Raw genomic sequence first — 27,027 nt, 5'->3', positions numbered from 1 at the left:
GAGACCTACTGTCTATCCCCACACCATATTTCCATACTCAGGAAAGAGTGAATACGTAAATCAGAGATTACGTTCATGTCATTTTTATTGAAATATTAATATAAACTTGTTTTCTCTGTATACAAGGAAACAGTTGATTCATAAGCAGAGCAGTAATTAAAATGCGCCAGTAAGTCAACAATGGAAATTCTAAAGGCATCCTAACCATTGGCTAACTACATGAATCAAAAACCAGGAAACCATGCTACATTCCTAGCCCCACCAAAGAGCCACCAGCTTGTTCTTCCTCCTTTATCCCAGTCTCTAAGAAGAGCAACTCTCACTGGATTCTTGGGAGACTTTTGAGACATGTTCCTACCACTTCGTCTCCCAGTCCCAATCCACTTACCTGCCAAGTCTTCAGTTCTACCTGTTTAACAGTTGTCAGCAGGTCATCCCTGCCTTGATTTCAACTCAGGCCCCTGGCATCACGCTTCTTATTACCCACGCGGACTCTTAGCTGGTATTCTCCTCCCCATTCTGGCTCCTTGCTCCGACATTGCCATCACCAGAGATGATCATCCCAAATTACAAATCTGACTATGGCCCACCCTGACTCTCAAATGGAATCTTGATACACCCCATTTTCACAGAACAAGATCAAAACTATGTATCAAGATACACAATGCCAAGTGCCATCTGCTCCAGCTCACGCCTTTTCAGATTTCTCAGCTTCCTCTCTTCTTTTTGATAGTTTGGAAAAGGAAAATGTATACCCCATGAATCATCTTTTTTATATGCCTAGGATTTTGGCCACCCAGCTCCTCCATCTAGCTCCCACTTGCTTTCCACAGCATATCTCCGGACAGAAGCTTCCTCTACTCTTTCTATCCCACGATCTTTGTGCCGCTCCTAGGCTGGTATTAGGTGCCATATATCCCCAGGACAGGCAGGATAGGCTTTGACACAGGGCTTATTGCTTCATTTACTTGTCTCTTCTCTCCACTTACTGGAAGGGATGTGACCAATCATCATTGTTTTCCCCAGGGCTTGCTACTGTGCCTGATATGTAGTAAGTGTTCAGTAATCACTTCTGCTTAAAAAAAAAAAAGCTAACATTATAAATGTTAAATGAACACTGCTTTACTTTACCTTTGCTACACTTTACAAAAGAGAAGATAAACCTGCATACTGCAGAGCCAGCCATATTTTTATTACCTAAGTGACTCTAGTCATCACATCATGGCAAATAGATGGGGAAACAATGGGAAAATTGGGAGACTTTATTTTGGGGGGCTCCAAAATCACTGCAGATGATGACTGCAGCCATGAAATTAAAAGATGTTTGCTCCTTAGAAGAAAAGCTATGACCAACCTAGACAGCATATTAAAAAGCAGAGACATTACTTTACCAATGAAGGTCCGTCTAGTCAAAGCTCTGGTTTTTCCAGTAGTCATGTATGGATGTGAGAGTTGGACTTAAAGAAAGCTGAGCACTGAAGAATTGATGCTTTTGAACTGTGGTGTTGGAGAAGACTCTTGATAGTCCCTTGGACTGCAAGGAGATTCAACCAGTTCACCCTACAGGAAATCTGTCCTGAATATTCATTGGAAGGACTGATGTTGAAGCTGAAACTCCAATACTTTGGCCACCTGATGTGAAGAACTGACTCATTGGAAAAGACCCTGATGCTGGGAAAGAGTGAAGGTGGGAGGCAAAGGGGACAACAGAGGATGAGATGGTTGGATGGCATCACCAACTCGATGGACATGAGTGTGAGTAAGCTCCAGGAGTTGGTGATGAACAGGAAGGCCTGGGGAGAGGGCAATGGCACCCACCTCCAGTACTCTTGCCTGGAAAATCCCATGGACGGAAGAGCCCGGTAGGCTGAAGTCCATGGGATCCCTAAGAGTTAGACACGACTGAGTGACTTCACTTTCACTTTTCACTTTCATGCATTGGAGAAGGAAATGGCAACCCACTCCATTGTTCTTGCCTGGAGAATCCCAGGGACGGCAGAGCCTGGTGGGCTGCCGTCTATGGGGTCAGGCAGAGTCGGACACGACTGAAGTGACTTAGCAGCAGCAGCAGCAGCAGCAGCAGGGAAGCCTGGCGTGCTGCAGTCCATGGGGTCTCAAAGAGTCGGACATGACTGAGTGACTGAACTGAAGTGACTCTAACTTTGAATTCTCAAAGAGGTGTCAATAATAACTATTTTTTAAAATTCAGGCTATAAGTTTAATATTGAATAAATTAAACAATTTACTTTTAAACAATCAGATCAGATCAGTTGCTCAGTCGTGTCCGACTCTTTGCGATAGCTCAACTGTAATGAGCTGAAAAGAATCAAATAGAGTCTCATTTCTAAATTCAAATGAAACTGTTGGAATTGCTGATTTTTTTTTAATGCTGTACCCTCTGCTCCCTTAACAACATTCTGAAAGAATTTTTTCATCAATTCATTTCAAAGGAAAAACGGTTGTCATAGTTTTAAAATGTTTGATACAGCATTTATAAATATGTTTTAAAACGTGGCTGCCATTGTTAAAGGAGTTGAAATTTCCCCAAAATCCTCAAAATCAGTGCAGTGTTTTGATCACTGGTTCTAGAGTTAGCCTTTTCTGGGTAATTTTAGCTCCGTGACTTCCTTACTGCTCAGCTTGGGGGAAGATTCCTTAACCTTGCTCAGAGCCATTTTTTTTTTTCCAGCTATAAAGTAGGGTCAACCTTAATCTCTACCTCATAGGTTGATATTGGTACAAGATAAAGCATGAGTAGAACGAGATGCACTGCTAGTCATAGTAAGGCTCTATAAGCAATTCCATTTGTTGGTTTGTTATCATTTTTATTATAAGCTTATTATATATTTAAAATTGACACTCTGAGAACACATTCTCCCGAGTTTCACCTGTTTCATAGACCACAAGTAGCTGGCAGTACTCCAGGGCTGCCGCATGATCAGCTATGTCTTCAGAGGCATAGGAGTATCTAGGGCATCTGGCTCTTCACACCCAGCTGGGCTATCTCATATCCTGGTCTCCAAATATCCAAAGTCAGTATGAAACTGGGGATTCATGGAGAAGACAGAGCTGACATTGAATAAACTGTACTTTATGATTTCACAGGCTCACAAGTCACTTGTCTTCCTGAAGAAGGTAAACTCTGGATTTAACAATAATGGTTTTTGCCTCAATTACTCTATCAAGACTTCTCGAGATGAGATCTGTACTTAACACCAGTGTAGGAGCACATGGCTAGCACTGTCTTCACAAAGAATAAGCTGATTTCTTTGGGGGATAAGGATATGCAAGTAGTCTGGATAATGGCCAAAACAGGCTAACAATGAGGATGGCAAGCTAGGTACACTGCAATTATGATCACACGTGGCCCCTGATTCCCAATAACAGGTATCAGAGCCAAAGGCAAGGACTGAAAGAAAACCAGCAAGACGGAAGGTGTTTTGTTATTTTGTTACTCTTGGTACTTACCCTTTTGTCCAAATCACAGTCCTCCTCCTATTAGACTATTTGTGTAACTAATGGCACCCCACTCCAGTACTCTTGCCTGGAAAATCCCATGGACGGAAGGGCCTGGTGGGCTGCAGTCCATGGGGTCATGAAGAGTCGGACAGGACTGAAGTGACTTAGCAGTAGCAGCAGTAACTATTTTATCAACACTTAATTGAGAATTCCACAGAGCCAGGTTTCATGCCACATGCTGCTATGTGAGGACTGACGGAGTTTGTCCGAGGAAGATGAGCCAATCAATTACTAACAAAGTGTCCACACTCAAAGCCAACTTAAAATATAATGCTAAATTCAGGTATGGCTTGGATATTAGCCATCAAGCAAGGTACATAATCCTGCCAATTGGAAAGCCACAATAGGTAAAGCTATTTCAATAATAGAAGATTGTCATAATTTATATTTCATATTTAAATAAGAAGAATAAGAGTTAAAAGTAATGTCTGGAGTAACCACTTGTCTGCAGTATTTAATCAGAGTAGGAGAAACAATCTCTTGAATAGATGTGCAAGTGACTGCCTCTCCAAGGTGCCATTCAAGATATTCAAAGGGATAGGATCAGGTTAAGTATGGAATAACAGAGGCAAGATAGAATTGCACTTGGAGGTAACTCACTTTTATATACATGCAGCTGAGAAGCATGTATATAAAAAACCAGGTGCATCAAAAACCCACTGTCATTGTTTCCTTTTTTTTTTTTGGTAGCATCGATTGACTAAATGTCTCTAGAGAAGAAATGAGAGGAGTAAAATCTGTGAAAAGAATGTAACAAGGTCTATAAAACCCCTCCAGACTAACTGGGTTTATAATCTAAATTAGATTAACAAGGTCTATACTCGATGGAGGTTTCAATTAGGCAAGATCAATTATAACAACTGCACAGTCTCCACAACTTAAGAGGGGCAAAACCGTATTATACCTAAGTTACATGTAACTATAATTAATTTACCTTTCATGGCAAGACTCTCAGAGACAGTAAAATCTGACAACAGTATTTTGGCATCTTAAGATTTCACAGATGCTATTTTTATGAATGTACTTGAGTTCCTAATAGACACTTATCCATATAAAAATATAGAGCTAAATTGTAAGTAATTTTTTTTCAATTCAAGACAGCTAGATAAAGGAACTGGCCAATTGTTTTGCTTGCTTAATCATCTTTTTTTTTATGCTTTGTGAAAGGAATTCATGGGAATTATATCCCTTTCAAAGGCAGAAAATTGTTTCACTTTATTCCTTATTTCTCTATAAATCATAATCTCTAAAAACAGAGGTTTCTCCCATACTTAGAAAAACCTAAAGAATATGTTCAGTCATACGTGACTCTTTAAAAAAAAAATTGATCCTGTATATACAATTGCATTTCAAGGAGCTATTCAAGATTTATACCAATTTTCTAGAAAGGTCCCATCTCCTAAAAATAAAGAAGGAAGGAAGCAAGGAAGGAAGGGAGAGAGATAAGGGGAAGGAATTAAAAATAAAGAAAAATAAGAAAACTATGAAAGTTAATATATTAAAGCAGAATTTTAATTACTATGTCTTCTATAGGAGAAACTGGCAAATAAATTAGCTGAAGAACAGGTAATTCATAGAAAAGACTTCTATTTTATTGAGCTAAATCAATCTTTGCCACCCATGAACTGTGGTCTACCAGGCTCTTCTGTCCATGGGATTCTCCAGGCAAGAATACTGGAGTGGGTAGCTGTTCCTTTCTCCAGGGCTCTCCCCAACCCAGAGATGGAACCCAGGTCTCCTGCACTGCAGGCAGATTCTTTACCAGCTGAGCTACTCCGAAAGCCCATGTATATATCAGCTAAAGTTTCTATCCTTAATATTTAAGAGTACAGTTTACAGTTCTTCCTGCCCATTCAAATCTCAAATATGACATTTAAAAAGGGGTAAATATACAGAAAGAAGCTTATGTTCTCTTAAAGCAAAAACTAAAAAAAAAAACAACTATTCACTGAATATTGCTTTGAATTCTGTGAACATATATAGAGTATTATGTCTCTTTTGACAGTGAGATTATAGAATCCAATGATTCTCAAGCCACTCTAAACATACAATTTAAATACTTAATAATATGGACTCATTTATTTCACACTGTAATGACTGTGACCCAGAATAAAATATATAATGTACATTGCAACCTAATGCATACACATTCCATAAAAGTTTTATGAAACAATATATACCCTTGCCAAGTGTGAAGTATAATATTTTTAATTCTACATTTTCTATTTTAGTCCAGTCAAAGCTATTCATTTTTATAAAAGTGTTTTTAAAAAATTAAAAAAATCTTTTACAACTCCATTAAAGATATGTGAACTCAGTGGGGTCTAAGGTCCATTTATAAAGGCTATGTGTTCTCTTTGTAAATGGAAAACTCTGGAAAAGCCACATTTAAGATTCAGAAGATGAATTAAAGGCTGATTCCAAATGCAACCTTCAGGCACTGTGCAACAGAGAAATCTTGATTATAAATGAAACAGGAATTTTAAAGAGCTTTAAAAGAATCTGATAAGCATTTCTGTAGCATTTACTATGTGATGAGCACTGTACTAAGTGCTCTGTGGATCCTGTTTATCTTAATTCTTCTGCCAATTCTTCATGAGATCTCAACTCAGGGGTAGAGAATCTGAGGTATAGAGTGTTTAATGTCCAAAGAGCTGTCTGTTTATCAATGGAGACTAAGTTTGCAAATAGAGTATTAGCAACAAGAGATGCTGAGTGATGTATACTGAGGACGTGGTTGCAAAGAACATTTTGATAGTGCTTAGGAAATCTAGACACTTTCCAGAACAGAAATATAGGGAGGAGCCTGGTGGGCTGCCATCTATGAGGTCGCACAGAGTCGGACACGACTGAAGTGACTTAGCAGCAGCAGCAGTATCATTCTGGGGCTTACCAGGTGATACGAGGGATAAAGAACCCTATTGTCAATTCAGGAGATGTTAAGAGACACGGGTTTAATCCCTGGGACAGGAAGATTCCCCTGGAGGTGGGCATAGTAACCCACTCCAGCATTCTTGCCTGCAGAATCCCACAGACAGAGAAGCCTGACGGGCTATAATCCATGGGGCCACAAAGAGTCAGACACAACTAAAGTGATTTAGCATACATGCACAGTATCGCTCTAGATTAATCTGGGATAAAGCAGGGACTCACAGAGTCAGGTATATGACATTAGTCTTATTACTAAGGAAATATGGTGTCAACAACAATGGCAGTAAGAATGATTAATGTCTCCCACTGGTTTCAAAGGCTGGCCTGGAGGTCAGAAGATTTGTAGATAAAACAATAAAGTATTGGCGTGAAAATAGACACATAGGTCAATAGAACAGAACAAGAGACCAGAAACAAATGCACACATACATGATCAATTAATTTATAACAAAGGAGCCAAGAATATACAATGAGGAGAGGACAGATTCTTCAATAACGGGAACTGAGATAACTGGACAGCCACATGCAAAAGAATTAATAAGGACCACTGTACATACACACAAGTTAACTCAAAACGGACCTGAGACTTGAATTTACATTCAAGTACCATCCCTGAAACCAAAGAAGTCCAAGAAGAAGACATAGGAAGTAACCTTTTTGACATTGGTCTTGGTGATTTCTTTTTAATCTAGCATAAAAAGCAAAATAAGTACAAGTTCAAACTAAAATGCTTCTGCACAGCAAAGGAACAAAATGAAAAGGCAATCTACTAAATAAGAGAAATTATTTTCAAATCACATATCTGAGAAGGAGTTAATATCCAAAATAGACAACGAACTCACACATCTCAGTGGAGGGAAAAAAAATCCAAATAAAAAATAGGCAGAAGAACTGAAAGACATTTTTCCAAAGACAACATACAGATGGTCAACAGGCACAGGAAGAGTTGCTCAGCATCACTGTCAGAGAAATGTAAATCAAGGCTATAATGAGGTATCATCTCATACCTCTTAGAACAGTTAATACTAAATAGACAAAAGAGCGCTGGTGAGAATGTTCAGAAAAGGAAACCCTTGTGAACTATTAGTGGGAATGTGAACTAGTGTAGTCACTATGGAAATCAGTATAGCAGTTCCTCAAGAAAATAAAAGGCAAAGAATTTTTGTAACTAAGTATTGTAACAGATTGTTAAGTTACCTAGACATCTTGTGGTGATCACTTTACAATGTATACCAATATCTAATCATGTTGTACACCCAAAACTAATATATTATATGTCAGTTCAGTTCAGTCGCTCAGTCGTGTCCGACTCTTTGTGACCCCATGAATCGCAGCACGCCAGGCCTCCCTGTCCATCACCAAGTCCCGGAGTTCACTCAGACTCACGTCCATCAAGTCAGTGATGCCATCCAGCCATCTCATCCTCTGTCGTCCCCTTCTCCTCCTGCCCCCAAGTGGAAAACATGCTACTCTATGCCCTTTGGCACATTTTTACCTCTAATTCTTCACTGTAAAGGGGTATAATACAAATTAATTTATCATTGAGGATTGTCATGAGAATATGTAAAGCATCCAGTAAGTAACTTTGTATGCAGGAAAACCATTACAAATGGTTTACAATCTTTTTTTATTTTATTCTCATTCTTGTCAATTCTACAATTTGTGTTTTTTCCTTCTCCCCAAGCCTGAAATTAAATTGTGAAATGAAGCTAAATCTGTAGGGAGAAGGTTAAGTGGCCCAGCTTTAACGTAAAAGATGGGAAGAGACTGGATCAAGTGTTCATACTCTGCGATGACTAACCTGAATTTCTCAGTTGAGAAGATTTACATTTTTTGATTTCATATCAAGTGTCCATCTGCTTCTGAGCATGTTATTAAATATGCTTGACAAAAAAGAAGGTAAGGACGATGTGAATGCCACTTTCCAAGGAGAGGGGGGAAAAGGACTAAAATGATCTACTTAAATCTGTCAGGTTAATAGTGTTTTATGATGTAAAGCTTCAGCTTCTCTCTTAAAAGAAAAAAGATTAACAATATACTCCTTAGGGTATATTTCCCAGAGAATCCTAAGAGCTTGGTATTGATGTCAGGAAGGGTATAGTCAACTTTGTATTTAGTAAATAATTTTGATTTCTTGCCTATTTTGACAGTCCTTCAAAAGTTTTACCCTTTGATTAGAGCCATATAAGTGAAAATGCAAGAGAAAGAAGAAAACATTGGGGAAAAAATTACTTCATTTTATTTCTTTGCCAGTGAACTGAAGATATGATTAAGAAATATGCCTACATCCCTCCCTAAGCAGAAAAGTGACAGTAAAACAAATAACTAAGGGAAAAAATCAATAACTGAAAATATAATTAAATATTTTGTAAGCAATAATCATGAAATGAAAGTCAAGTGGCATTTTTGGAAAATCATTTGCAACAAGTATGCTAACTGGGTTAATAATATCTTCTATATACAAATTCTGAGAGATAAAAATGTTAACACCAAAACAAAACTGGACAAGGAACAAGAGTAGACAAAAAGCAAAGAGATAAAAGGCTAAGAGTTTAACTTCATTCCACTTCCAATAAATTAAAAAGTGAACAAGCAAGTTAACATTATCACCAACATAACTTTTTTTTTCAGTTTTATTTGTTTTTTTAATTGCCTATAAGTCTGAAGTAAGTATACAGAGACATACATGTCCATATATTACTATGGATGTTCTGAAACTGGAAAAAAAAATCTCTGTAAAAGCTATTACTTGTAAATGGGAATTGTAGGCAGATTTAATACCAAAATCACTAAGATTGAGTGTAGGTCATGTGGACAAGAAAATTAGAGGCATGTGTCACTGATTTCCATCCACACCTCCTGTTTGTACTAACATTGCTTTCTGCTGCAAGAGATCATGCATGGTGAAAATTTCCAACTCAGTAAGTACCAAAGGATGAGAGAGAAAATATGATCTATTCATTCCAAACTAGAGGTCCTAAAATCAAGGTATCCTTAGCTTAGATATGTTCACCCAACTTGCAGCTCCTGCAAAAGCTTCTAACTTCCTCTCCTATTTTGTTCAAAGAGCCAAGGATGAAGGTTTGGAAGGCTACTTATGTAGAAAGAGAGAGAATCCTATTTTTCCACAGAAAACATTAAGAAATCTTTTATCCTTAAGTACAGACTATAACTGATGGACCTAACAATGGCTTGAAAACCAGGCTTACTTCTGAACCACAAAGGGCTTTTTTTAAGGGAAATCCTTTAATGGTAGCTTCTTTGTCCTATATTGGTCTCCCTCTAAGATTTTACCAAGTAAAATGAATTTTAAAAATTCAGAGATAACATGATCAAACTTGATATTATAAGGAAAAACAACAAAATTATCAAAGCTATTAACCAGTTGGCAAATTATTAAAAAAAAAAAACTTCAGGAAATGAATCTGTTCTACAGTTATGTTGACCAATGTGTCTTTGCTGGTCTGGCGATTTCCCAGACTTCCCACTGAAATCCTTGCCTCTCAGGAAGTCACTCTATTCCAGGCAAACCATAACAGTTGGTTACCTTATGACTTGAATCTTAATATAGATTTAGAAAATGATAACCTACCTTGAGACATGAGAGGCCAATGTTGTTTAGTCACTTGAGTCATGTCCCACTCTTTGCAACCCCAAGGATGGCAGCACACCAGGCTTCCTTCTCCTTCACTATTTCCTGGAGATAACTCACTCATGTCATGTCGATGATGCCATCCAACCACCTCATCCTCTGTCGCCCTTTCTCCTCCTGCCGTCAATCATCCCCAGCATCAAGGTCTTTTCCAGTGAGTCCCCTCTCTGCATCAGGTGGCCAGAATATTGCAGACCAGGTTTACCAAGCTTTACTATTTACCAAATAGTATATGATGAAGTGCTTCTCGAAGGGTAAATGGAAATTCTTTATTTGAAGATCATGGCATCTGGTCCCATCACTTCATGGGAAATAGATGGGGAAACAGTGAAAACAGTGTCAGACTTTATTTTTGAGGACTCAAAATCACTGCAGATGGTGACTGCAGCCATGAAATTAAAAGACGCTTACTCCTTGGAAGAAAAGTTATGACCAGCCTAGATAGCATATTGAAAAGCAGAGATATTACTTTGCTAACAAAGGTCCATCTAGTCAAGGCTATGGTTTTTCCAGTGGTCATGTATGGATGTGAGAGTTGGACTGTGAAGAAAGCTGAGGGCTGAAGAATTGATGCTTTTGAACTGTGGTGTTGGAGAAGATTCTTGAGAGTCCCTTGGACTGCAAGGAGATCCAACCAGTCCATTCTGAAGGAGATCAGCCCTGGGATTTCTTTGGAAGGAATGATGCTAAAGCTGAAACTCCAGTACTTTGGCCACCTCATGCGAAGAGTTGACTCATTGGAAAAGACTCTGAAGCTGGGAGGGATTGGGGGCAGGAGGAAAAGGGGACAACAGAGGATGAGATGACTGGATGGCATCACTGACTCGATGGACGTGAATCTGAGTGAACCCCGGAAGTTGGTGATAGACAGGGAGGCCTGGCATGCTGCAATTCATGGGGTCGCAAAGAGTCGGACACGACTGAGTGACTGAACTGAACTGAACTCAATACCAAGGCAGACGGGGTTCTTGATTAATGGTTGTCTCATTTAACCAATATGTTCACCAGGTCTCTGAGGGAAAGAAGACATTCAATACGCATCTCCCTCTAAAATGAGGGGAAAAAAAACAAAAACTTGAGCTAGAGCATTGCATCTCTTATGGGATTTATTCAGAATCCAACTCTCAACCCAAATAATTCTGGACCTGGAATACTGTTCAAGAATATCTCTATGGTCTTTTTTTTTTTCAATATATTTATTTAATAATGTATTGAGACATGTAAATGCATTAAGAGCTAACTGGCACATAAAACATAATAGATCTCATGGCTATTCCTTATCAAGTATTGTGGTACTTTACCAGCATTTCCAGTATCTTTAAAAACTATAAAATATTTCTTGGCATACTAAACTATACAGGGACAAAATCTCCTCCCCACTTGGAGTTCTAGGAAGGGAGTTACTGTAGACTTATATTGTGTGACATCAATATCATTTGATTTGAATGTTTCTGGATCAATTAAATTTCTTAGTTTATGTATTAAAACATCTGATGTGACTCTACTGATTGAATATATTAAACTAGTTAAAATAGCTCTATGTAAAAGTATATGTAAATTAATTATAAATATGGGGAAATCCACAAACTTTAAACTACTAAGAAGTATGAAGTAAGGACAGATTTTTAATTAAATTTAAGTGGGACAACTTTGTCAAATGGAAAGACGTTCTTGTCAAAATTGTAAAAGTTCAACTTTTTATCCAGATATTTTAGTAACATTCAAATGCACAGATATTTGGATTCACCATGTAGACAAAACATCCTACTGATTACTTGAATTGATTAAATTTATTCATCATGTTCAGATGACAACACTATGTGGGCAGACTGATTTTCAACAGTTTGTCTAATGACAATCTTGAAAATGAAAAAACTTTTCTGGAATAGATTTTTCTCAAAAGGCGATGCTTCCATCTTCTTGCTTCCACCTTCTTGGGAATCTTCAGATGCTGAAAGTGACCTTCTTTTTTATGTTGTTTAACTGAAAGAAATGATTAAGAGGCTGATACACAACAGTCTTCCCTGGCTATCTATCTACAGATTTGAGCAGATTTTGGCATGATTTGTTTTTGAAACAAAGAGTAGTAAGATTAAGATTATGGATTATAGTTTTTTTTTAACTATTCAACGACAATTTCCTGATTGTTGAGCACAGATGTGAAAGGGCACTGTTTACTGTCACTCCCTTATATTTATCCCTAATTTTGACATTAATATTTCCAGACTGGACTGCACTGTGACACTAGTATTAAATGAGAATTTTAGTATTTAGAAGAAAATTCTAGAATCTCATATTAACAAAAGCATGAAAGATGGCCAGAAGATAACATTCCATGGTGAAGAAGATCAAGAACCAGGATTGGAGACAAAGGATATTATCATTGCTTTAGATCAAAAGGACCATGTTTTTACTTAAGGAGGAGAATACCATCTCATGTGCATTAACTTGCAGCTGGCTGATGTTTTGTGTGGCTTCTAAAAGGCAATTTACCTTTGATGACCAAACCACAGTCATCACTTCTCATCCAGGTCAGATTGTCAAGCATAAACACATCAAGGGTGTGCTAAATGAAGGCATGCCGATTTATCATAGACTATATGAAAAGGGCTCCCTAATCACTGAATTGAGGTTAAACTTTCCCAAGAATGGCTTTCTCTCCCCTGATAAACTCTCTGTGCTAGAAAAACTCCTGAGAAGGAAGTAAAAGAGATTGATGAAACGGACCAAGTAAAACTAGTGGACTTTGATTCAGATCAGGAAAAACAGTGTCATTCAATGGAGAAGCATATGAGGATGATGATCATTCTTGAGGTGGTGTCAGTGTCAGACTTCTTACCAGGACCAGGAGTGAAACTCACCGCTGGCATTTTATTTTTAATAGTAACAGAATGAAGGACTATAATCATCATACTTTCACTACTTGCTATTATTTTAATATTCATATATAGCAGTGTTTTAAAAGTTAAATGAAGAGTATAGTTGCATATAAAAGTTTAAAAATACCTCAAAATATTGGATATTTCAAAATACTCAATGGGTTGGCCTTAAATGCAAAAAAATAATGTAGAATATTCTACCAACATTATTAACATTATGTTCTCATACTTCTCAGCATAAGATGTGGTTCCACCTCAAAATAGGGGGAAATATCTTAAATATTCATTGGAAGGACCACTGCTGAAGCTCCAATACTTTGGCTGCCTGATGCAAAGAGCCAATTCATTGGAAAACACCCTGATGCTGAGAAAAAGACAGAAGGTAGAAGGAGAAGAGGGCGGCAGAGGATGAGATGGTTAGACAGCATCACTGACTCAGTGGACATGAATTTGAACAAACTCCAGGATAAAATGGAGGACAAAGGAGCCTGGCCTGCTCCAGTCAATTCATAGGGTTACAAAGAGACAGACATGACTTAGCAACTGAACAATATAACAACATCATAAAATACACAAAACTTCAAGATATTATTTATCATTTTAATTGTATTATAAATATCCTTTTGTTATGAAGACAGAGTAACTTTCTTCCAAAAAACACTGAGTTGCATCAAAATGTTTTTTTACACAAGAACTGTACATTTTAGAACTAGGTAAATGAAGGAGATTATGAATTAGTCATTTGCTCCACTTCCACTGGTACCACTCCGCTCCCTCTCTTTCTAATTCCACTGTTGTTCATTTATAGAAATCACTATTTATTATGAGTGCTTGTGATACTAGGAAGCTCCCTCCTTGTTTTGATTGCACATATTTTGGAAGCAAGTCATGCCTTCACTTGAAACCAGCTTCTTTATACATTGTTTTATAGTTGGATCAAATTGTTATTTAAACCCCAGGTTGGATCAGCAACATAATCTGCTGGGAAACACCATACTGGGAGAACAAAGCATTAATATTTATTGAAAAATTTGTAGACAGTGGCCTCAGTTATATATCTTTGACTATTTCTGAGGTCCAAAATATGTTTTACTGATGAGAAAACAAGAACTCTGAGATGAGAGATATTTAGGAACTTGTTCAAAGACACAGTGTCAGGGTTGATATGCAAACCGTGATCTATCTGGATTTCAAAAGTCTTTATTATTTTCATTGTATCTCACTAATCTTCATTCTAGGAAGTCCAAGTAGCAAACTGAAATGACAAAAGTTTCTTAATCCTTTAGACTGAGATGGAAGATATTTGAAATTCTTGTCCAATGTGAATGCTTCATGACCCTATTGAACTACAGATTACCATGATTCCCACCCTTGGCCTTTTGCTAATAACTAATGTGACTTTGAACAATTCATTTCATCCTTTTCAAACTTAGTTACACATACATAAAATTTAAAGAAAACTCTTCAAACATGAGACTATCATTACATCTGTGATATATTATTTTATCCTTATTCTAATTCCAAAGTAGAATTTAGTGAAAATGTTAATTGCATTACTTTTCATATTTTTCTCTCTTTGGGTACAAAGGGCTATAATTGTTGCCATTTATTGTTCGAGTGTCCTGTTATTTGATTCAAAATAACATTATAACAAAATAACATTAAAATAAAATTTTAAGTTACTCAAATAAATGTCAAATTGACTATGTATATTTAATATTGAGAGTTACATATCCACAAATGATGAAGGTCAAGACTCCTGAAACAGTCTCGAATAACTGCCAGAGTGGAATTCAGAGTTTTATAAAGCCACAATCTTCATGTAATGTGCCCACCCTAAACAATGAATAGCTAATTTATAAAATCGATATGTGCTAAGCCCACAAATTAAATCACATTACTCATCATGCAAGTTAATTGTCATTACCCATACCTCTCTATTAGAAGCAAACAGAAAATGCTACTGGTCATGGCTAGTACACTCAGGACACAATAACAGTTGAGATTTACCAAAAAAATAAATAAGTAAATTCCAATGTTTTCCATTACTAATTTTTCTGTGCAATTATCATTTGTGTTTTGAATTTAAATTTTCAGATTATATGGAAGTCTCTGAAGCAAAATTTCATAAAAGTTTATATAACTTCTCCTTATGTAGTTACTTATTGTAACAATTTGGTAAATCAAACACAAAGAACATACAGGTAGATGGAAGTTATTTGGCTGGGTGGAGGGCTTACTATTCAACATATTATTATATTCAATGATTCTACTCAGTATATTATTAAAAACAGAAACATTTTTCACAGAACTAGAACAAATAATTTCATAATTTGTATGGAGATACAAAAAACTTTGAATAGTCAAAGCAATCTTGAGAAAGAAGAATGGAACTGGAGGAATCAACCATCCTGACTTCAGACTATACTATAAAGTTAGTCATCAAGACAGTATGGTACTGGCAAAAAGACAGAAATATAGATCAGTGGAACAAAACAGAAAGTCCAGAGATAAATCCATGCACCTATGGACACCTTATCTTTGACAAATGAGGCAAAAATATACAATGGAGAAAAGATAAACTCTTTAATAAGTGGTGCTGGGAAAACTGGTCAACCTGTAAAAGAATGTAACTAGAACACTTTCTAACATCATACACAAAAGTAAACTCAAAATGGATTAAAGAGCTAAATGTAAGACCAGAAACTATAAAACTCTTAGAGGAAAGAAAACATAGGCAAAACACTCTCTGGCATAAAATACAGCAAGATCATATATGACCCACCTCCCAGAGTAATGGAAATAGAAGCAAAAATGAACAAATGGGACCTAATTAAACTTAAAAGCTGTTGCACAATGAATGAAACTATAAGTAAGGTGAAAAGACAGCCTTCAGAGTGGGAGGAAATAATAGCAAATGAAGTAACTGACCAAGAATTAATCACAAAAATATATAAGCAGCTCATGCAGCTCAATAGCAGAAAAATAAATGATCTAATCAAAAATTGAGCCAAAGAACTGAACAGACATTTCTCCAAAGAAGACATACAGATGGCTAACAAACACATGGAAAGATATTCAACAGCACTCATTATCAGAGAAATGCAAATCAAAACTACAGTGAGGTACCATCTCACACTGGTCAGAATGGCTGCGATCCAAAAGTCTACAAGCACACCTGGAGAGGGTGTGGAGAAAAAGGAACCCTCTTACACTGTTGGTGGGAATGCAAACTAGTACAGCCACTATGGAGAACAGTGTGGAGATTCCTTAAAAAACTGGAAATAGAACTGCCATATGACCCAGCAATCCCACTGCTGGGCATACACACTGAGGAAACCAGAATTGAAAAAAACACGTGTACCCCAGTGTTCATCACAGCACTGTTTATAATAGCCAGGACATGGAAGCAACCTAGATGTCCATTGGCAGACAAATGGATAAGAAAGCTGTGGTACATATACACAATGGAATATTACTCAGCTATTAAAAAGAGCACACCTGAATCAGTTCTAATGAGGTGGATAAACTGGAGCCTATTATACAGAGTGAAGTAAGTCAGAAAGAGAAACACCAATATAGTATATTAATGCATATATATGGAATTTAGAAAGATGGTAACAATGACTGTAACAATGACTGTATATGTGAAACAGCAAGAGAGACCCAAATATAAAGAACAAACTTTTGGACTCTGTGGGAGTGGGATGATTTGAGAAAACAGCATTGAAACATGTATATTACCATATGTGAAATAGATGACCAGTCCAAGTTCAATGCATGAAACAGGGCACTCAAAGCCTGTGCACGGGGACAACCCAGAGAGAAGGGATACGAAGGGAGGTGAGAGGGGGTTTCAGGATGGGGAACACATGTGCACCCGTGGCGGATTCATGTCAATGTATGGCAAAATCCACCACAATACTGTAAATTAATTAGCCTCTAATTAAAATAATTAAAAAAAGAAATATAAATGGATAGATTTATTTCTGTGATGAAAATGTGTAATATATCAAGGAAGAATCAATTCTTAAATACTAACCAGCTTGAAATCTATGTTTAATTATTTTTGTTTACCTTACAATTTTGAGCTAGGTAAAAGTTAAATGGGAGACTTCCCTGGTGGCTCAGACAGTAAAGCGTCTGCCTACAATGTGGGAGACCAGGGTTCAATCCCTGGGTCGGGAAGATCTCCTGGAGAAAGAAATGGCAACCTACTCCAGTATTCTTGCCTGGAAAATTCCATGGATGGAGGAGCCTGGTGGGCTATAGTTCAAAGGGTCGCAAACAGTCAGACACGACTGAACGACTTTACTCACACTTTCAAAAGTTAAATGAGAAATATGATCTTATTAAATAGTAGTTCACAATAATGGAATTTTATGTAGCAAAAAAAGGAATAAGCCATTTGTGTAACTATGGTATATTAAAATATGTATCTTCTATTTTGTAAACTCATTAACATGCATAAATTAAAAATTAAAGATACTACATATTATAATCATTGAACACAAATTTAGTACACTATTGACAACTTTAGTCATAATGTCCAATGTTTAACTCACAATTTGTGATTGGAAAGTAAATGTTCTCTTGAAATAAGAGAGTTATTTTTGTATAGCCCACTAGAATGTGACGCATTTTAACACATAAGTACATTAGAGATGAGGTTATTGATTGAGGAAAAGTCACAATTTGAGAGCCAGATGTGCTCTGACTCCCCTTTAAAATACATCCTTAATGAATTAAAGAAACATCTAGCTCTTCCTTTGTTTAATTAAGTAGATGCTAATTTAAGTTAGCCCCATAGCATCATATCCAAGGTCTACTCTGTGTAGAGACTCAAGACATTCTTGCTTTATCGTTATCATCAACAATGATCATTTTTTCTACAAATTCTTTACCACCGCTATGATCATCATCTAAATTATACCTCTAAAACTCTCATAACTCAAAGACTGTAATGTTAGGAGCAAAACTAAGTTCCTCCAAAGTATAGAGAGAAACCAGGTTTAAATACAATTTTCAACAAGGCAGCATATGCTATTTACTGCTAGGTGATGGCAGCATCATGGGGCATGCAGGAATCGAAGTGAGCGTCACTCAAAGGCAATAAAGGTAGAGTATAGATTCCAAAGTGAAGGGACAGAAATATGAACATCAGTTGACCCTGCAAATCACAGTCCCAGCTGCTACCCAGAAGATATCCTGCAAGTGAGAAGTGAGCTCACAATGCTACCTGAATTTAAATCAAAAGGAATAGGAAGCAAACTCTTCTTCTGCTTTGAATACAATTCTTTAAAATTAGTACCATGTTCACAGTCATTTATTGTATTTTTATCACAATATAATTATTTGCAATATGATTTAATATTTAAGTTTAGGAATATATAGTTAACATATAAGGAACCATCCCAAGTTATTCTAGTATTCTGAATCACTTCAAATCTGATATATTTGTAAGTTTTTGATATCTAGGTTTCATGTCCTGATTTGGCAGATGTTTAAAATAGCTGAACCATATGGTCTACTAAAGATAACTTTATCAAATTCAGTATGTAACTCCTCATGTTCCAATATGTCCTACTCAATTATTTAAGTCACAGTGTCTCCTTAATTGTCTACTGGAAGAAAAATATACAACATTACAATTCACTGGTGTCCAGGAGTTTTGCGGTGACCCATGTACAATTTTGCACAAAATAATGTTTCTGCCATAAGAAAATAATATTCTAGAGATCAAGAAAGACAAGAAAAACAAGGAAGACAATAAGTAGATACACTGCATTAGTCTAACTGCATTAGATTAAGATGTTGGTAAAAATAGTAAACAGTGGCTTTGCACTAGTGTCTGAATGCATGATTCCTTTTAGCATGATAAGGGAGAAAATAGTTTACAGTTTTGGCTTGGACACTATATGAGATGTCCATAAAACAAACAAGGAAACTGAGTTGTATATACACATCCAAAAACCAGAACAGCAGTCTAGGATGGCTTTTAAAAAAATAGGGATTATTAACAATTAGGTGGTATTTAAAAACTTGGGAAAGTAGATGACTCCTAACATTGTACAGTTTGAGATAAAGGTAGAAAGGTGGTAAGCAACGTGCTGAATCCATAATTTCAGCCTGCAAAGCATGGGTAGAGGAAGGACAGATAATAATGCTAATGTAAGCATCCAGCAAAATCTAAAGGATGCCCTGGCTTCATCAAAGTATTTCAAGGGAGGGCAGGTTACTGACTGTTGAAACCTGCTGGAAAGTCTACGCAAATATAATCAGGAAGCTCGGTGTAAAGCAAAATTCATTGTCATTCCTGATGAGAAAAGCTTCAGTGAATTGTTAGGGAAAGAATTCAGTTTGGGGAGGATGGAGAGGTTAATACAAAGAGGAAAAAGGGATACAGAAAATCTAGAATATACTTTTGAAGACAATTTAGGAGACGGAGAACAAAGGGGAAGAATTCCTTGAATAAGGTTGGGGGAATGAGATTCACAATATTCAAGAATTCTTAATAGGAAGAAGGTAAAAAGATTGGTATAGATGTACGCTTGCATTTAACAATCAACAACCAGGAAAGTGTTGGCCAGTAACTTCCATTTCTCCATCATGTGTGAGGAAAGGGTACCCTGGAGTGAAAGGGATGGGAGGCTTTGTCAAGGATTTTAGGAGAAAGGATGCAACTGGTCATCTCAAAGTGTGGGAAAGGTAAATATGAGAGAAAATAGCATGACTGCAAGAAGTGTTGATTATTCATTTAAGTTTAGTGCTCTGTGAATTCTAAATAAATAATAATTCCTCCAGAACTTAAAGTTAAATTTGAGGCATGGAGAACCTGTTTTTGACCAAAAGGAACTCTAGTGGCAATCCTGGCATTTCCCTGTGCCTTGCCAAGTACTGTCAGCTCTTACACGCCTACCGATTGCCCTTTACAGATTTGCTATTTTCTAATTCCTTCTGTGTCTTTTTACAACATGTGTACTTTGTTCTCAGGGCTTCCCTGGTGATTCAAATGGTAAATAATCTGCCAGCAATGCAGGAGACCAGGGTTCCGTCCCTGGGTCAGGAAGATCCCCTGGAAAAGAGAAATGGCTACCCACTCCAGTATTCTTGCCTGAAGAATTCTATGGACAGAGAAGCCCAGTGTGCTACACCCCATGGGGTCTCAAAGAGTGGGATATGACTGAGTGAATAACACTTTCACTTTTCACTTTCCCTTGTCTCATTTAAACTTGTTAGATCTCAGTAGAAAAAGGAAAAATATCAGTATGTATGAATCTATAAAGAAAGCTCCTGCTGCTAAGTCGCTTCAGTCATGTCGGACTCTGTGTGATCCCATAGCCGGCAGCCCACCAGGCTCCACCATCCCTGGGATTCTCCAGGCAGGAATACTGGAGTGGGCTGCCATTTCCTTCTCCAATACATGAAAGTGAAAAGTGAAAGTGAAGTCGATCAGCAGCCCCATGGACTGCAGCTCACCAGGCCTCCCTGTCCATCACCAACTCCTGGAGTTTACCCAAACTCATGTCCATTGAGTCAGTGATGCCATGCAACCATCTCATCCTCTGATGTCCCCTTCTCCTCCCACCCTCAATCTTTCCCAGCATCAGGGTCTTTTCAAATGAGTTAGCTCTTTGCATCAGGTGGCCAAAGTACTTGAGTTTCAGCTTCAACATCCGTCCTTCCAATGAACACCCACGACTGATCTCCTTTAGGATGGACTGGTTGGATCTCCTTGCAGTCCAAGGGACTCTCAAGAGTCTTCAACAGCACCACAGTTCCAAAGCATCAATTCTTCCGCGCTCAGCTTTCTTCACAGTCCAACTCTCACATCCATACATGACCACAGGAAAAACCATAGCCTTGACTAGATGGACCTTTGTTGGCAAAGTAATGTCTCTGCTTTTGAATATGCTATCTAGGTTGGTCATAACTTTCCTTCCAAGGAGTAAGTGTTTTGTTTTGTTTTGTTTTAATTTCTTGGCTGAAATCACCATCTGCAGTGATTTTGGAGCCCCAAAAAATAAAGTCTGACACTGTTTCCCCATCTATTTCCCATGAAGTGATGGGGCCAGATGCCATGATCTTAGTTTTCTGAATGTTGAGCTTTAAGCCAATTTTTTCACTCTCCTCTTTCACTTTCACCAAGAGGCTCTTTAGTTCTTCTTCATGTTCTGCCATAAGGGTGGTATCATCTGCATATCTGAGGTTGTTGATATTTCTCTCGGCAATCTTGATTCCAGCTTGTGCTTCATCCAGCCCAGAGTTTCTCATGATGTACTCTGCATATAAGTTAAATAAGCAGGGTGACAGTATACAGCCTTGACATACTTCTTTTCCTGTTTGGAACCAGTCTGTTGTCCCATGTCCAGTTCTAACTGTTGCTTCCTGACTTGTATACAGATTTCTCAAGAAGCAGGTCAGGTGGTCTGGTATTCCCATCTCTTTCAGAATTTTCCACAGTTTATTGTGATCCACACAGTCAAAGGTTTTAGCATAGTCAACAAAGCAGAAATAGATATTTTTCTGGAACTCTCTTGCTTTTTTGATGATCCAGCAGATGTTGGCAATTTGATATCTGGCACTCTGCCTTTTTAAAACCAGCTTGAACATCTGGAAGCTCACGGTTCATATACTGCTGAAGCCTAGTTTGTAGAATGTTGAGCATTACTTTACTAGCATGTGAGATGAGTGCAGTTGTGTGGTAGTTTGAGCATTCTTTGGGATTGGAATGAAAACTGACCTTTTCCAGTCCCATGGCCACTGATGAGTTCTCCAAATTTTCTGGCATATTGAGATTGAGTGCAACAACTTAACAGCATCATCTTTCAGGATTTGAAATAGCTCACCTGGAATTCCATCACCTCCACTAGCTTTGTTCGTAGTGATGCTTTCTAAGGCCCACTTGACTTTACATTCCAGGATGTCTGGCTCTAGGTGAGTAATCACACCATCATGATTATCTGGGTCATGAATATCTTTTTTGTACAGTTCTTCTGTGTATTCTTGCCACCTCTTCTTAATATCTTCTGCTTCTGTAGGTCCATACCATTCCTGTCCTTTATCGAGCCCATCTTTGCATGAAATGTTCCCTCGGTATCTCTAATTTTCATGAAGAGATCTCTAGTCTTTCCCATTCTGTTGTTTTCCTCTATTTCTTTGCACTGATCACTGAGGAAGGCTTTCTTATCTCTCTTTGCTTTTCTTTGGAACTCTGCATTCAAATGGGTATATCTTTCCTTTTCTCCTTTGCTTTTTGCTTCTCTTCTTTTCTCAGTTATTTGTAAGGCCTCCTCAGACAGCCATTTTGTTTTTATTTTGCATTTCTTTTTCTTGGGGATAGTATTGCTCCCTGTCCCCCATGCAATGCCATGATCCTCCATCCATAGTTCATCAGGTACTCGGTCTATCAGATCTAGTCCCTAAAATCTATTTGTCACTTCCACTGTATACCCGTTATTAGGATATGTGTATTCATAGAACCCTATGTGTTAGACTTCACTCTAAAATTAACAACTGTGTAATACGGTGATTATACCTCCCTTTATAATCTCTCACCGAATTCTGGCATCTCCAGGATGGAATTCAAACACCACAGTTTTTCATTAAGGTTTTTATGTTCCCCAGTTATAGTGTCATTCACCCTGATTACCCTTCATGCAATACAGAAAATAAGAATATGCACATCGCTTTTAATTATATCATATTAAGAATCATATTAAATATTTTTATTTAAATGTGTACCTATTCACCTAAGATGTTCATAAATAACTGCATTTCTTTTTTCACTTAGCCTTAAGTCATGGATATTTTCACATGCCACTGGCCATTCCCCTACACTGAATCTCATGTCTGCTTAGAGTTAACTCCTATGAAATTGTGATGATTCATCTTACACTATACCACTTTGGGGGCACATGCATCACTTTTAACTACACACTTTTATCAACCATGCTGTGACAACTGCTTTCCCTGAGAAGTTTTAATTCATCTCTGATTGTTTCCTAGAACTTGAGTAACTTGGCAGAGACTTAGGATGATCTTAAACACATTGACAAATTACCATTTCAATACCTTTTACTGGCTAATATTCCCATCAGAACTAAATGAGATTATCTATTTACTACACCACTATCACCTCATGTTAATATTTTCAAAAAACAACTAATTTCTCATGAAAAAAGAGCCAACACCATCTACATACACCACTGATCTATCTTTATGATTGAAGAGTGTGGAGTTCAATGCGGGCGTCTGTTATGTCTGATGGTTGCATGATTCCATATGCCTAGATTAAAGCATTAAATAAAGATCTAATGTTTGAATAAATAAAAATTCCCTGACGCTTAGGTTTGTAACTACCTATGACACAGCTCCCTCTGATGAGCTGCAGAAACCCAAATCTCAATATATTAGAATTTAAAGTCACGTAACTTCCCCAACTTTATTAGATCCACAGTCATCCCCAGAGTTACCCATGTCTGAAACTTCAGAGTCATTTTCAGTGTTTCTATCTCAATCTACACTCAATAAGCTACCAATCTGCACAGATTATTCTTCTTCAGTATGTCCTCTGAGTCTCCTTCTGAAGCTCCTTTAGTCTCTTAGTTCTGGTTTTGTTTTCTGTCTGAACTGTAGCATTAGTCTCCTAAGAAAGCAGTTCACCATGGACAACTCCTTCTAACCATCCCACGAGCTACGCGGGGGTTTCTCCGCACTACTGCTATGGTGGTCTTGGTATTCTTGGTTGTAAGGTTGTCCTTCATATTGCAGGGAGCTCAACAGCACCCCACGCCTCTCTATTCACTAGATGCTATTAGAATATCACCAACCATGATGAGGAATGTCAGTTGTTATTGGTTAGTTGCTAAGTTGTGTCCAAGTCTTTATGATCCCATGGGCTGTATGTAGCCCAACAGGCTCCTCTGTCCATGGATTTTCCAGGCAAGAATACTGGAGTGGGTAGCCATTCCTATCTGCAGGGGATCTCATGACCCAGGAACCAAACTTGCATCTCTTGCATTGGCAGGCAGATTATTTACCACTGAGTCACCAGGGAAGCCCAGAAATGTCTGTAAATATTATCAAATGATTCCTGTGAGGCCATATTGTCCTCCACATGCCCTCCTGAGGATCACTGACCCATACATTAAAGCTTGCAGGTCTTGTAGGTTTCTTCATTTCCAGGAGACCAAAGTCCAAATTTATCATGACTTTCAAGTTTCTTGAAATCCAACATCTTTTTACTTCTCCCTGCTTCATTATTTTTATCAGCTCTATTTCTTTCCTATCTTTTCCCTCAAGTCAAGTAGAGTATCTTGATATTTCCAGAACATACCATGTGTTCTGTTGTACAAAAAACCCACCCATTCTTCAAGATTCATCTCTCCTGTCATCATTTTTATGATTCTTTTCCTGATTCTCATGTGCTTCAATAGCTCTCTTACAGCACTTAGTACTTTGTTCTTTATTATTGATATGTGGGCTACTTCTTGAGAGCAAAAATTGCTTTCCATTGATCTTTGTACACCCAATTCTGAGCACAGTGATCAGCCTATGGTGGGAGTTCAATAAATACTTAATGAATTCCAAGTGATTGTTTGATTGATTGATTGATTGTTTCAGGTGTACACACTTAAAAACCTCATCACAGCTATAGTAGAGTGTTTGGTTTTTAAGAGAACAGCTGTTAAGTTCTGGAATCATATAAGAGCACCTCACTCTAAATACTTATATGGTATTCTTTGCATATTTGAAAGTATTTTTATATACTATACATAGATATATTTTTCTGATTCAGTCCTTTCATTATTTTATATAAGGGTTGCTTCTGCTGCTGCTAACTCTGCTGCTAACTTGTGTCCAACTCTGTGCGACCCCATAGATGGCAGCCCACCAGGCTCCCCCGTCCCTGGGATTCTCCAGGCAAGAACACTGGAGTGGGTTGCCATTTCCTTCTCCAATGCATGAAAGTGAAAAGTGAAAGTGAAGTCACTCAGTCGTGTCCAACTCTGTGCGACCCCATAGACGGCACCCCACCAGGCTCCTCCGTCCATGGGATTTTCCAGGCAAGAGTACTGGAGTGGGGTGCCATTGTCTTCTCCGACATAAGGGTTAACTATATAGAAAACATTGTGACATTTTCACTAACATAAATTATGCCTCACACACATAAAAAATCCCTCTGTATACATATTGTATAGTTACATTTTTTCACTAATATGACTCTGGCTATCATGTCTCTGAATTGCCCCCTACTCAACCTGGATAATCTTGAGTGGTGCAAAATTCCATTTTCTGATTGAACACATGCAAACTGAACACTTAGCTAACTTATTTACTTCTGCTTAACTGCCTGAGACAATTTAAGAGGCAAGTAGGAAATGAATATAGCTCCAGAAGCCCTGAAATATTCCTACTGACTATTCACGAAGAGTAGAAGAGATAATGATGAAGTGCCTCTAAGGCATACCATTGGGTTTCCTTGAAAAGGAAGGAGACTGTTAGAAGAAGTGGGCTGAAGAAACATATCAACAATTATTTCGTGGAAAAAGCCATCAGCCATTATCTGGGTCTGTGCAGAGGTCAACATCGTAACACAGGTGAAGTCACCCTTGAGGCATTTTTCTTACATACCATTATCTGTTAGTGTACACAGTTTAAGGCAGTAGTTTAAAATACTCAATAAGGATTAATAATTTATTAAATTGCCTACATTAGAGAGGTGAGAAATGCTGTTATTTTCACATAGTCAATAAAGAGCTACAAGAAGATATTAAATGACTCGATCATTAAAGCAAAATCAAAAAGTAGGGTTTATGTTAGAACAGACAACTTTCAATAATAAGCTCCTTTCTAGAAGTCAGTGATTGCTCTCTAAGCATTTAGCATCTAGGGTGAGATCTAACAGAAAATACCCAGACACTGTCTAAATGTAATTAAATTTAAATATTTTGGTGGCAAGTGTCCTTATATGGTGGCAAATGCCATCCATAGTACCGCCTCTTATGTGTAATTAACAGATTAAGTTTATTATCTCTGGTAACAAACCATTATTTCATTGCTTCAAAAAAATTCAGATGTAGAAACCATAATCTGCCTAGTAGAGTGAGAGGAGACACTTGCTCAAAGTCTGATTTTAGTTCAGCCAATAGCCACCTTAGGCAGATTTTAGCCATTATTCATCCCTACTCCTCTTGTTTCCCCAATTTGGGGTTAAAAGGCAGAAGTCACATAAAGAAGAAAAGAAAAACAGAATCACACAAGTAAGAGAATGTATACATTCTTCTAAATGTCAAAATCTCTTGGGGAAACGGAGCTATGGAAATTTCCTCACCATTCAACCCTAAATTGTAATTGTTTATATGGTACATGGCGTTTTTGAGAGGGGGAAAGGAAGAATTGAACTAGACAGCTTGAAAAAATTAGGTAGATGATAAAATATAAATTTTGCAGGAAATATATTCACCTCCTTTCAGTGACAGAAAATGTAAAAATCATAAGTGTGAAACTTTTGACATGTCTAACTATGAAAGAACCATGAGTCTCTTTAATCCAAAAAATATATCATACTTGGAATGGCTTACAGGTAACGAAAAAAATGTAAATGATAGAAACAAAACTGATAACATCATTTAGGGTTTAACAATGGAAAAAGACTATTCAAAGAAGCCAGTTTCTATAGGTCAAATCACAATTTCTCATGCACTGTAATTGCAAATATTAATTCCTGAAAACAACAGAAAATGAACCAAAGAGAACAGCACCCTGGCAATGCAACAGTCAAAGAAAGGTAATGCATTTAAATAAAATCGCATGAATGTGTCCATTTGCATTGTAATTGAAATGGTATTTTGAGGGCTAAGCACAAAATTATCTTAGGTAGAGAATATATACCAAAAAATTTATAATTCTGGTCATAACCTGACAGGCTTTTGAAATACTCAGTGTGAAAAGATGGATGCTTGAAATATGAGAGAAGAATGGAAGGCAGAAAAAGGACTGTCATTTCACTTATCTCTGTAGTTATTTTCCTAATTATTTTAT

The 27,027-nt window shown here is 37.4% G+C and overlaps 1 pseudogene; it reads left to right on the top strand.

Annotated features, from left to right (window-relative positions):
• The window catches only part of LOC107131904 (dnaJ homolog subfamily A member 1-like), a 160,555-nt pseudogene that overhangs the window by 8,373 nt on the left and 125,155 nt on the right, over nucleotides 1-27,027 (top strand).

The sequence above is a fragment of the Bos taurus genome, chromosome 27 (assembly GCF_002263795.3).
Source record: "Bos taurus isolate L1 Dominette 01449 registration number 42190680 breed Hereford chromosome 27, ARS-UCD2.0, whole genome shotgun sequence".
NCBI classification, from domain to species: domain Eukaryota; kingdom Metazoa; phylum Chordata; class Mammalia; order Artiodactyla; family Bovidae; genus Bos; species Bos taurus.
This window is presented reverse-complemented; position numbering and strand designations above follow the sequence as displayed.